A 13,287-nucleotide genomic window follows, 5' to 3' on the forward strand; every position below is an offset into this window, starting at 1 on the left:
TAAAAAAGAACTGCGCCATGAGTATATCAGGGAATTACATCAAGTTCAGTCTCTTGTATGTTACGTATGTGTGAGCATGAGCAATACGTTGCTGGCTGCAGTTAATTTAATAGCCAATAACAAGTAACTAATAACAAGGGTTTCTGAAATCTAAATATAGCCCCTTTTAATATTTTAGCTATTGAGTGCTGTTATACCTATGTTCAGTTGACTGTCAGCTCTAAAAATGCCTGGGGCTCTAGGCTCTAGGAATTTAGCTAAATCTTTAACATTTCATGGCATTTTTATTGGGATGTGGCACTTTTTGTTTCAGCTGAAATGGTCTGTTGGTGGAAAGGATTAGAAAAAGAGATGTGCTTGGTTCAGATGTGAATACCCCAGATTTCCCATCACAGAAAGTGGAGCTGTCAGGAGTAATCACTTTATAAAACTCTGTGTGTGCATGTATGTGTGTGTGTGTGTGTGTGTGTGTGTGTGTGTGTGTGTGTGTGTGTGTGTGTGTGTGTGTGTGTGTGTGTGTGTGTGTGTGTGTGTGTGTGTGTGTGTGTGTGTGTGTGTGTGTGCATGGATGCATGAAATAAGTGTGTGTAGGGTTGGCCTGCAGTATGGGAAGAGGGCTGCTTTGTTGTGCAAGGGTTTCTAAGTGTTTAAGTGTCTAAAGGATTTCAGTGATGGCCCCAGCATTGATCAGTACTTCTGTTTTAATATATAGAAAAATGAATTTCTACTATACCCAAAGGATAACTGATGGTCAAATAACTTTATAAAATAAATAAAATAAAATAAATATATTATTCATTGTGTGTGTTCAAATAATATTATGTTCTGCAATTACATGGTTCTGAAAGAATGGATCATTTAGAGAAAGTACTGTCAGACTGTACTATGTGCATCCTGGCACTAATATCTCTATGTGTAGTCTGATTGATGAGGCATGACTTTGTGGTTCCTCTCTATTTACCAGCTTCAGTAAACAGAGTTCCATCTTTATGGAGCCACTCACCCTGATATACAGAAAGGGCTTGCGTGTTCAGCTCCATTAAATGGACTCATCCCTTGAGTCAGGTTTATCTGGCCCAGAACAGGAGGCACACATGAGAAAACCTCAGGTAGAATTAATGTGCGTGAGTTACATATACACCCTTTGGATAAATCAGCAAATGTTATATTACTCCAATTACAAGATTTGATTCCATTCGGATTGGTTTTGATTTGGGTATATTCAGTCATTAAGTCCATTTGCTTACTTAAAGGAGGCAAGATATACAGCTTAGTGTTTCAGAATGATTTAATCCAGTATCTCGTCTTTTAAATATTCATTAAAAACAGATGATAAGAGTCATTTGTCTAAGGAATCAGACTACCCTGGTTGAACGTACCGTATGTGTTTGAATCAGTAAAACATACCGCCTCTTAAGACGCATGTCTTATGCATGTGTTTATTTTGCATTTAGCCCATGAGGTCAGCATCGAATTCAAGCTCCTTGAAGTAAGGCAGAATGAAGGTTAAATGTGTTAATCTGATGATATCACCTGTCAAACGTGGCCATTTTTTCCTGTTTCAGGTGTTTTGTGAGAAGAGTGTTTTTAAATCGTCCAAACTATGGGAGAATACAGCTATGAGGGAGCTCTGGCTTTAAGCTCAGGTTTCATTTTTGTTGTGTAATGCAGCTGTAATACAATGAACAATTAAGTTATCTCCTCCAATCCTGATGAAAGTTTGATATACCCAACTAGCATTAATGAGGAACTCCAATCCACTGTACCGCATTTTAAAGATCAACAGATTTACACTGAGCTCATTTTCTGATGACACTGTGCAAGTCACTTAGAGGCAGTTGATGAATTATGAACATCAGGCACAATGTGTTTCTGGGAGAGTGCTGAATAGCATGATGAATCCTCTGGAAACAATGGTGACATCCTGAAGGTAAACAGAATGAAGATGGATGTCTCATTATATGCTGATCTTCAGATTTTCATTCATCTCAAGACATTATTTTGTTTGAAGTTGCTTACTAAGTTGCTAAGTTGAGTTGAGTTGGCAACTATTTGTTCCATTTTTACAATGCAAATATTCCACTCAATTCATCTTCTCAAATTAAAGAACACTCTGCATTTGATTCTTTTTCTGCCACAATTTGTCTATGGTTCCGTAGAGATGCAATGATTCAACACTTCACAAGATCTGAAGTATCCACAATTAAATATGTTTTTAAATCAAACTGTCTGTAAATGTATTGATTTTTATCATATTTTTCTCTCAGATAAATTAAAGGATACCTTTCCTATATGCCACATCACTATACTAATAAGAATATAATAATATAAGATAATAATAAGACAAAAATCTGTTGAAAGACGAAAAGGTAGTGGTTATTCTGACAGAACATTATCCATTAAGTTTACAGCCATTTCCTTTCACCCCAAAACAAAACCCGATGCAATGCGTAATTCAAAATACAGGAAAAACACTTGTGAAAAATCAACAGGCTTACGGAAAGTTCCTTCATATTAACACAGTAGTACATTGGAGCCTATTTTACGGACTTTGTGTATATTACTGTATCTGCAGACTAACCAAGGTAAATATACAAATTGGGTTGTGTACATGTGAATGATAGAAAAGAGTGTATTGGAGTCGATTTACTGGTGAAAGGTTGTTACTTCAAACATATTGCCATACAATATCAAAAGGGCTCAATCTTTCAGTAACTTTATTATTTCTCACTTTATGAAATCACACATCAGGTGCCAACCAATACCTGATGCCAACCAATAGTGCTCCATTTCTATAACTAACCTCTATATAGCCTCAGTTTCCCAAAAGAATCAGAGGGACCTCGAGCTCAGAACATTTGTTGCAGCTATTTTTTGGGATTCTTGGTGGGGAAGAGTTTTGTGAAAAGAAAAGAAAGCAGTAGTCGTCTCATTTGTGACTTTTATCACTTTTAAATCAAGAAAATGCATCCGTAAGCACGTTTTAATTTCCTTAGATGTCAAGACTTCATAGCAAACATGCAAGGACAGCATGAAAAAGTGGGCAAATTCGCATTAACACACAGGTTGACATTATTGCATGAGTAAGTGCTGAGGAAAGTACATTGAGAATGAAATATTGAATGGCCTTTGTCAGTGTTTGAGCGGGGGGAAATGTTTGTGTGGTAATAAAGTTGATTTACATGACAACTTGCAAAAACTCGCAAACCTTTCAATGAAAAGCGTGAGGCCCGAGTAAAATGTATGTGCACATTTGCAAATGTATGCTGGGGAAGAATCTGAGGTGCTGCAAATAAGCAATATTCAGTGGCAGATTAGAAAAAAATATTCCCAGTGTCTTATCTGTCATATAAACGAACTAATTGCCCAGTTCTGCCAAGACAACATGCAATTACTTTCTGCAAAATTCTTCCCTATAAAGAAAAACAAAGTCTCCAGTTTTAACAAACAACCTAACCAGTAGAAACGGACATTGTTTTTGTTCTCAGCATAAACTGCAGAGGTTGTTTTTTCAGCCATGCACATTGTTTCAGTGAGTAATAATGCTGTACACTATTCTTACTATTTGCAATAAATAAATAAAATTAGCTTAATTTGTCAGCAAAGCTTGAAATGCCTTTTTTGTTGCTACATTGTGGTAATTTTTTGAAGTCTAAATATTAGTAATGAACAGTCACAGTGATAATTTGCTTATTACCCACCAGCCACATTTGAAACGTCCACACAGATAAAGCATCCCCCCGCCCAGCCCCCCATACTGGACAATGGGGTCAATATTGTTGCCTCCTTAATTTTTAAAGATGTCAATTCACCTTAAACTTTAATGTTATTTAATTGCAATGGGGGAGTCGGTAAGCGGTAGTCTGTGAAAGTAATCATTCAGTTTTGAGTGCTGCCCATTCATTTACCCCTGAGTGCGCAAACAGAAGGCTGGGAAGGTCAGGGACCATTGCTGAGATCTATTGGAGACCCCAACTGTGTTTTGAATGAATGGAACAGTGGAGAGAGAGCAGAATAAGAGAAAGTACTGTAAGTTTTAGTGAATAGAGAGAATCAGGAGGACTCAGTTTGGCTAAGCTTTTGGGTTTGCTCCAAATACTTCCCCGCTGACTTTGGGCTCTGCAGTGAAAGAAGAGCTGAAGAAGAGAAAAATGAGGATGGCGACATTAAGAGAGACTACAGATAGAAATAATAGACAAAAAAAGACCAATCAGCTTTGGGTTCTCAGCATATAATAACTTTGAAATCAAGGGGGTTAACATTTTAAAGGGGTTTGTAAAACACGATTTCACTTTACTAACTTTAGCTAGTGTGAAATGTTGCTGTTTGAGCATAAACAATCTGCAAAGTTACAATGCTCAAAGTTCAATGCAAAGGGAGATATTTGCTTTTAAAGAAAAGGACTACAACAAACGGCTGGTTGGGACTAGACGACATTCCTCCCAGGTTAGTGACATCAGCAACCCTAAAATTTACATAAACCCCGCCCCCGAGACACGCATGTTGAGAAGAGGAAAAGTTGTTGTATAAAGTCACCTCAAACTTTAGCATCCTTCTTTTCACATGCAATAAAAAGTCACTCTGTGTGCATCTCACAACAGTTCCTATACGAGCGATTTATAGATTATCACGACAGAATATCCTAATTGAAGATAGTTAACTCCACATCAGCAAAATAAATTCATCAACTAACCATTCAGAGACGTCCTGTTGCATTCTACATGTTGTCACTTCTTCTTGAGTCTCTCCATCTTTGTCTGACTCTGTTTTAACATTAAAGGTAGAACAGTTTCTGTCATTTTAATCAGGCCAGCTGACAGTCTTGCCTTTTTGTAAGTAAAATGTCAACTACCATAAAGACTTTGCGGTCACATTAACAAAGTTTATATTTGTAGGTAAAAATTTGTAGGTAAAAAAGAAAGGCCCATTGTCAACGTATAAAACACAGCTCACACAAAAGTCACTTTCAAACTGAGCAACTTTCTTCTTTTTATTTCACCCGTGTGGGGAAATACTTGCGTGGATTCCTATTGACATGACTGGGTTTCATCAAGGAAAATTCAAGGAAAAATGCGACCGCACCCTAACAATTGTGAAATATTTCTTATAAAATATTTTTGATTAAATGTAAGTGTTTGTTCCGTCAATTTTCTGAACGCTTAAAGGGGTGGTTCAGGATTCTGGACATTGGACCTCATTTCCAAGTTAGCCTGGTTGTTATTTTTCAGTGGAGACAGTTTTCAATCCAGTTTTAAAGAACACTCTGCATTTGATTCTTTTTCTACCACAATTTGTCTATGGTTCCGTAGAGATCCGTTCCGTTTCAGTTTTCATCCAGTCCTTCCAGTTGCATAGTTCGCCGGTGCTAGGCTAGCGCGAGTCAACGGTATCTGCTAGCATGCCATTAAAAACAGTTTTACCCACTCCACAGTACACCAAAAGCAAATAAATTATAACGTTAGACTATCGATGTTTCGTGTAGTGGAGTGGGTAAAACTGTTTTTAACATAAATTAAAGTATTTATAAATAAAGCCTACTCAAACTTTTGGTTTTGATTTCCTTTGAGGGGGTTCAGGCTTTAATTAAAAACACCTTTGATTTAATAATACAGAAAAGAAAGAAAATGGCACAAAAGAGGTAGATAAAAAGTGTGAAACTTGTCCAAGCTTGATGTAATTACCTTGCGTAATTGCCATGGTGTTGTTATTGAACGTCAAGGTAACAAAATATGAAAGAGATGAATATGAACAGACATGTTGTCATCATTATCAAGCGATTCCAATTCGTCATTTATTATCATCTTTAGAAACAAATAAAGCTGCCGTTTCAGAGGTTTGACATCCTTAGACATACACAAATGATACACAAAAATGTGCAATAGTGGCACAAAACAATTAGGCTAGTGAACAAACCTGAGGCAGGGCCAAAGACAAAAAGAGTTTACAGTATAACGAATAAAACTAAGGCATATTTAAAACTGTCACTGTTGGTTGCAGTAGTAAGTGCACGAAAATGAGGAACTCATAGAAAACGGTCTTTAAAATAATAATCCAACACAGAAAATCACCGGAAATCACGGGTAGGCTATACACAACCATACAAAGCTGACACGGAAAACGATTAAACAGAACTGAGGGTATAAATACACAGAGGAAGAAGATTTACTGATTGGGAACAGGTGAGGACTAATCAAAAACCATTGACACAAACTAGAGGCAAAGACAATGACTGCGTCAGAAATCTAAAAAAATGCATCAAGGCACGTATGAATCTAAAGTTAGCTTCACTTCTTGTCTCCTGAGACACCTTCATCAGATTGATCTTTAAAGGCAGCATAGATGCATCCTTCACTGCCTTTGATATCCCACAAACCTGTGCTTTCCATTCTGTGACAGTTGAACTAAAAAATGAAGATGGTGTCTGGAAGTTGAGGTTGGTGATCAGTGGTGATCAAGCACTGACCACAAATCTCAATCAGATTTGATCAGTTGGTGATCAAATTAGTACAATTGTAGTAATTAAATATTCGCTAGTTTTTACCAAAGCTCTCTCTGTTTTGCTGTATATCATTAAACCGTTACACTGCCTCAGAAGTCTGTCCAAAATCAGTTTTGTGAGGCGTATTCCTGCGCAAACGCGGGCCACAAAGTCATTGTACCCATAAAATAAAAGTGGGCATAAAAGTGGGCATAAAAGTGTTTTTTTGGCATTTCACTGAAGGACATTTTCCAGGGTGCCTTTTGATGTCACAGACTACCAATTGAATATGGGACATTATTTCACTCATATTTTATTTTCACAGAAGTTATTTGAAAGATGAAAGTAGACACTTTACTTTGTTATAAATGTATACAATAAAAACAATAATTTAATTTGATGCAGACACAAAAACGGTGATAATTACATGGTGTCTTTAACCGGGCAACAGTTTCTTGTGAATCTGTGATAATACAATTGGGATGTAGTATCTTATTATGCAAAATGGCACCTTGTTTCAATAACAAAAGTGAAAACCTTATTTCTGAAAAATGCTAGTGTGATTTGAAGGTGTGAAGCTGGTTGAACAGCAGTTTAAATAAAAAGCAGCCCTGTGTATTGATTTAAATTACAGTGTACTTAAAGACCAAACTATGCACAATATATACTTATAGTTTAAACAGTGAACTTATTGCTTTGTGAAGTCGTTAAAGAACTGTGCTAATGATCAGGTGCAGTATACCATTATTATGTAGACCATTTTTATAACATCCTGGGTGAATAATCTCAATTAAATGAACAAATCTGTCAAGAATTATGATAAAACAACAAAAAAGAAACATTGTTTGTTTAGCTTGTGTTAGACAAGAATTCTCTGTGAAAAAAGTCACATGCTCTCACAGCTATACAGCCTTAGGAGAGAAATTAATAGAAGTACACTTTTGTGAGAAGTACGCCTACAGACACACACACACTTGGGCCCTTGTGAATTGGAGGGAGGGGAATTCAAATCTGATACACATCAGTGCGTTTCGGGTCCCCTGTGCGTGTGTGCGTGTCTCAAGGCATGACTGTGACGGGAGTCACTGAGTCTCTCAGCCATATTCCCTCTACAGTCTCCTGTCCCAGAAGTCCCACTACTGTCTAATCCGTCCAGAAAGCCACCAGGACATTGAGAAATAAAACTGTTTTATATTGGTTCGGTAAGGTTAGAGGTTTGCCAAATGTTTGTTTAGTCTTTGTCTTTATGAAAATGACTTAGGGCTAATACTTGCATGCCTTGCTCCATTTTCAAGTAAGGGCATGTCTCTTTCTTTCACATATGTCTGCTTTGTATACTTTCTGCATATAAAATACTTTCAACAAAAGTTTTTACCCTCGACCTCTGTTTATCAATCTCTCTCTGTATTTTTCTGTCTTTTCCGATATCCCACTGTTGCGCCGTGTAGTTGTGTCTACATGGTTTAAATATGCAGAACAGCAACACACATAATCAGCCATGAACAAAAGGGAAAAGGGATTTCAGCTTGTGTCTCAATTCTGCTAACATTAATGTGGCCTGATGTGCTAAATCAACTGTGCTTTTTCAGTGTGAACTGTCTATCCATAGGCATCTGTAATGACAGGGACATGTCAACACCTCTTTTTACCATGGCAGGGTTTGCCCCCTACACTTCTGGCAAATTGCAGAAACTTTCAAGTTGGGGTTTCCATTTTGTTTGTGTGAGGTTTAATGACCATGTGCTGGAATTTGTGGCAAATTAATGAGGTACAGCAACAATTTAGGTTTAAACAGAAACCCAGAACTGTTTTTGGAAAGATGTCTCTTATGCTCAGCAAAAAATACAGTAAAAAATAGTAATATTGTGAAATATTTTTCTATTTGAATTTATTTTAAAATGTAATTTATTCCTGTGATGAATTTCCAGCATCATTACTCCAGTCTTAGTGCCTCATGATCCTTCAGAAATCATTGTAATTTGCTGATTTGCTGCTCAAGAAACATTTATTATTATTATCAATGTTGAAAAAAGTCATGCTGCTCATGTGATACATTATTCAGGATTCTTTGATGAATAAAAAGTTGAAAAACAAACAAAGAAAATATTTTGAAATATAATAAATGTCTTTACTCTCACTGTCACTTTAATATATGATTATTAATATATAAAATGCAAGAATAATTTTAGTTTAATTTGTTGAAAAGCACACAAGTGGTTATTTAATTATTTATTGCATATAAAGTCAAAATATGGTTTACATTTCAGTTTTTACTAAGCAAATAGACCTGACGTCTGGTTCAATACATCACATAGATTATTTATTTATCAAAACAGTAAAAAATCATTTTATTTTGGCATATAAATTATGACCATATTAAAATGAATAAATAATTTCAATATTATATAATATTATAAATATCATAAGTCCCCAGTCCCCCGCTGTTTACACGTCACTGTTTTCAACTAAAAACAGAAGACTTTTTATGCGTTTTGGCCTTGCTGTATTTACACGGCGTTTGGGGGCCTGGAAATCCTAACTTTTGAAAATGGGTTTCAAAGTGCACGTTTTTGAAAACAACACCCTCATCATCTCCGAGTAAGCTACACAAATTGCAAATCCGTGAAAACATCAATACATTCATATTATGTGTTCAGTCTATAGGCGAGTGGCATTTCTTTACAAAGTGACATCGCCAACTACTGGCCTGGCAGCATAACACAGTATTTGGTGTAATTTTTTGCAGATCTGTGTGAATGGGGACCATTTTGAGGAACAACGTTTTTGTTTTTTGTACATCGTTGTCGTACTTGTTTTTTGTACTATCGTCACCCTTAGAGAGGTGTATATGCAACAACCCAGATGACAGATGTGATTGAGCTCTCATTAATCCATTGCTTGACATTTAAGTACACGTGTGTGTTTGTGCACAAGCTCGATGTCACTGTAATAAAGTCTAATTTAATTATGACAAAGGAGACCCAGCACAGTCCAATTTGCCCTCAGTGGTACAATGGGAAGCAGCAGTAATTGCCGGCCTGTACTCTGAAAAGCAACAAAGCAGTAATTGGGGTGTCATGAGGCACAGGTGTGATATCCTCCCACATGTTTCAATGAGCAATTTAGGATGATTCTGTGTAGACATGAGATACCTGACTCTAATTAAAATGAGCCGGTTCAGGAAGAGCTCGCTATGTTTGCTTGCGGATCAGAACATGGACTACTTACACATGTAATGCATTTTCATGTGTGCATTCATCATCCTGATCCTAATGAGAAACATTAGAAAAGCTGTAAAAACAAATGGTGGGATTTTACAATATTTAAAAGTAATTTTTTAAAATACAATTCTGTATTTAGAAGTTTATAGTGAAATCAATTCAGGCTTGGTCTTTAAAAAATCGATAATATAATATAATGTATTTTTCTGCCAGGACATTATCCATTAATTTTACGGATAAGGGAAGACCGGGGAGAGTTGTACTGACAGTTTTTTTTAGTTTTTTTATTGCATAGCAGAACAATAACAACATACAAATATCGTCCTTCGGATGAGACGTTAAACTGAGGTCCTGACTCTCTGTGGTCACAAAAAATCCCAGGATGTCTTTCAAAAGAGTTGGGGTGTGTAACTTTGCCCAGTGGCCCCCAAATTTGCCCAGTGGCCTCTGTCCATCCTGGCCTCCTAATCATCCCCATATATATATACTAATTGGCTTCATCACCCTGTCTCCTCTCCACCAATAAGCTGGTGGTGGGCGTTCTGGCACAATATGGCTGCTGTCGCATCATCCAGGTGGATGCTGCACATCTGTGGTGGTTGAGGAGATTCCCCCCTTCTATGTAAAAGTGCTTTGAGTGCTGAGAAAAGCGATATATAAATTTAAAAATAAAAATAAAAATACAGAGGATCACAATGTATTCAACTATTATCTATTACATTCATAGTAGCATCAAAGGAAACAGAAAACAATAATAATTAAATGTTAAAACAAATTTAAAAAAATTATACTGGGGATAACTTAAAAAAAAAAAAAAGAAAAGGATTCAACATTTCTATACATCTGTTTTGATTTTTTATTTATTGCGTCTTTTAAAGCCTCAATATAATGCTTGAGTTCAATTTTAAATAATTACATGTTTATTATTAGTCCATTTCTGTTTGTGTATATGGTATTTCCATACATAATTATTAAGTTAATCACCACATTTTTATCCAAACACTTATTTATATAACAAAATTATATCTTTACCAGATAGTCAAATCTTGACATTTGTGAATTTAATATTAGACTTTCAATATCAATCCAAAACAATTGGGTAAATACACATTCAAAGAATTAATGTTTTTTGTGGATTCTTCTTCTTAATGACAAAAAATGCATTTAGTCTCCATGTCTCCAAAAAATATTGAGACTACTTGTCTCACTGGGTAAATCAAATGAATTACCTTATATGTAACTTCTTTAGCTTTGTTGGTTAGACAGTATTTACTGGGGAAATGTAACCTCTGTCCAACCAATCTTGTTATACATCGAGTTCCAAAACGGTTTGCATTTAGGCAATAATTTAGTTCTACATAATGTTTTTATTTAAATGTTATCATATTTATTATCTATTTTTTCACACCATTAATACTTAAATGATTAGTATATAATGGGATAGACTCAGATGAAACACAGTCAGTTTGACAGATCAGAAAAGAGCTGAAAAGAGCTCCATCACCTTTTTGAGAAGTGGCATGTGACTGTCAGAAACATTGTAGATTTTATGAGCAAATTATTGGGGATAATTGTAAGTTCATAAAAAATTTAACAACCAACCACTAATGAATCCAGTTATCCAATCACTTCCTCTGTAAAGGCAAAGTCACGTGAGTTTGTTGTTGCACATCAAGGTAATGTGTTTCCAACGTAGTTTATGCGGATGACTTCTTGTTGTATAAAAACATTAGCCGCCTCAACTGAGCGCACAGGTTTTTTGTGCACATTTATTTATGCGGATCTTTCCAACCACAGCTTTTTTATGTGATATCCCCAAAATTCACTCCCATTCATTCCCAAAAATAGGTGGATGGCAACCATAGACAGTATAAGAAGAGGACAGAGCCATCTCATTGGAACTCAGTTGAGACAGTTGAAGCCCATTTTTAGCGATTTTTTAGCACTTCCGTTCCTGACGCGCATACTCAAACCGACTCAAACTAAGCTTGATGACGTGAGCAACCGCGTGATTTTTTTTCCCAAACCACTTCAGCGGAAATCCCGCCCTGCAGCCGATTTCATTGGTTTAGGTTACAGTGACGGGTAGGTTTAGGGATCAGTGTTTGGTGTAGGCAATCAGTACAGTGATTGACATGACCAATGAAAACTTTTAAATCGGCTGCAGGGCGGGATTTCCACTGAAGTGGTTTGGGGAAAAAAATCACGCTGAGCAACCTGTCTGACAGACGTAAATCTTCTAGTAGCTGTGCGTGAAAATTGCCAACGTTAATCACTTCATATGTATTCACTTGCCACGTACCGAATTATTTCCAATTCCCCAAAAACGTTGTTGAAATATTTTGTCCCGTTGCTTTTATGGACTCATAGGCTTCTCCCTTGACGGGACGTCCCCCCGATTGCCTGCGAGCTTCTCCTCCTGTCTACACGGTAATGTCTCTATTGTGCGATAAAATGTCACGTGGTTATGACGTAATCGTTAGCCTGTTTTTAACAAAAACGGCTTCTACGGGGCCATAACGTAAGATACAAAGTAATGGAGCCTTTTATACATTGTCGTGTTTATTTAGAAATATATAATGGACAAATGAAGTCTTTGGACGCCTCAGATGTAAAGTTATTCGCTGTCAAAGTGACGCCAAAATGAATGGGAGTCAATGGAATGCTAACAGCAGTTGAAGTTCTGCTACAATGGCGGCTCCCGCGAGACTTCAACTTCCGGCTGATGGATTACCCCCTTGATGGCAACATATGACTGAACCCTTCAGTACAAGTTCTTGCATAAATTAGATAATGTGATCTTATTTCAGCAAATTATTAGCCTACCTGTCATTGTTACATTAATTCCCAGCTAGTGTTACAACTCTCACCCCAGTAGGGGGGTAGGTTGTAACAACTTTTTGTATTTGACATTAACTCATTTAATCTGTGAGTTTTATTTGTATTGGACAAATGTAGCTAACGTGAATCAAAGTCTGAGAGATCTAGCACAAACAAACACTGAGTTACTGATGTTTAAACAAAATGTGTTTCTTCCATCCTCTGAGTCCCCTAATTCTTTAACACAATGCAATGTATAATTAAAATTACAGATAAATTGCGGGTAAAACAGGTGTGAAAAAATCAATATGGAATTTTCCTTCATATTAACACAGTACAGTTTTTTTTAGAATGTGTTCACTGTGAAGTCACAATGCAGTTGTCAGTTTAGTAAATTGGAGAACTACTTCTATGAATAAAATTATAAAGGATCCATGTAATTGTTTTTACTGTGTAACACCATGAGAAAGAGTGTGTGCACTGTGCATAGTTAAATGACTCCTTAACCCGTTTATATCAATGTGGAGACAGAATGACAGCAAAAAGAGCAATAGGTGTGACCATCAATATAATGAACATTTACACGTGTCCCATTAAAGCTTCACAGTTGGAATTCTTCTTGGTTGAGTTACTTCAAAACATCAGGCCACCAATGCTCAACCTCTGATGCAGGAACAGGTCTTATTTCAGTCATTATATAGTCAGACACACATTAAAGATCCAAGAATGGAACTGACTTATAAAAACGCTGAACAAAATATTGTTAAT

This window comes from Siphateles boraxobius, unplaced genomic scaffold (assembly GCF_051911475.1).
Source record: "Siphateles boraxobius isolate OS27281-9 unplaced genomic scaffold, OSU_SipBor_1 8, whole genome shotgun sequence".
NCBI classification, from domain to species: domain Eukaryota; kingdom Metazoa; phylum Chordata; class Actinopteri; order Cypriniformes; family Leuciscidae; genus Siphateles; species Siphateles boraxobius.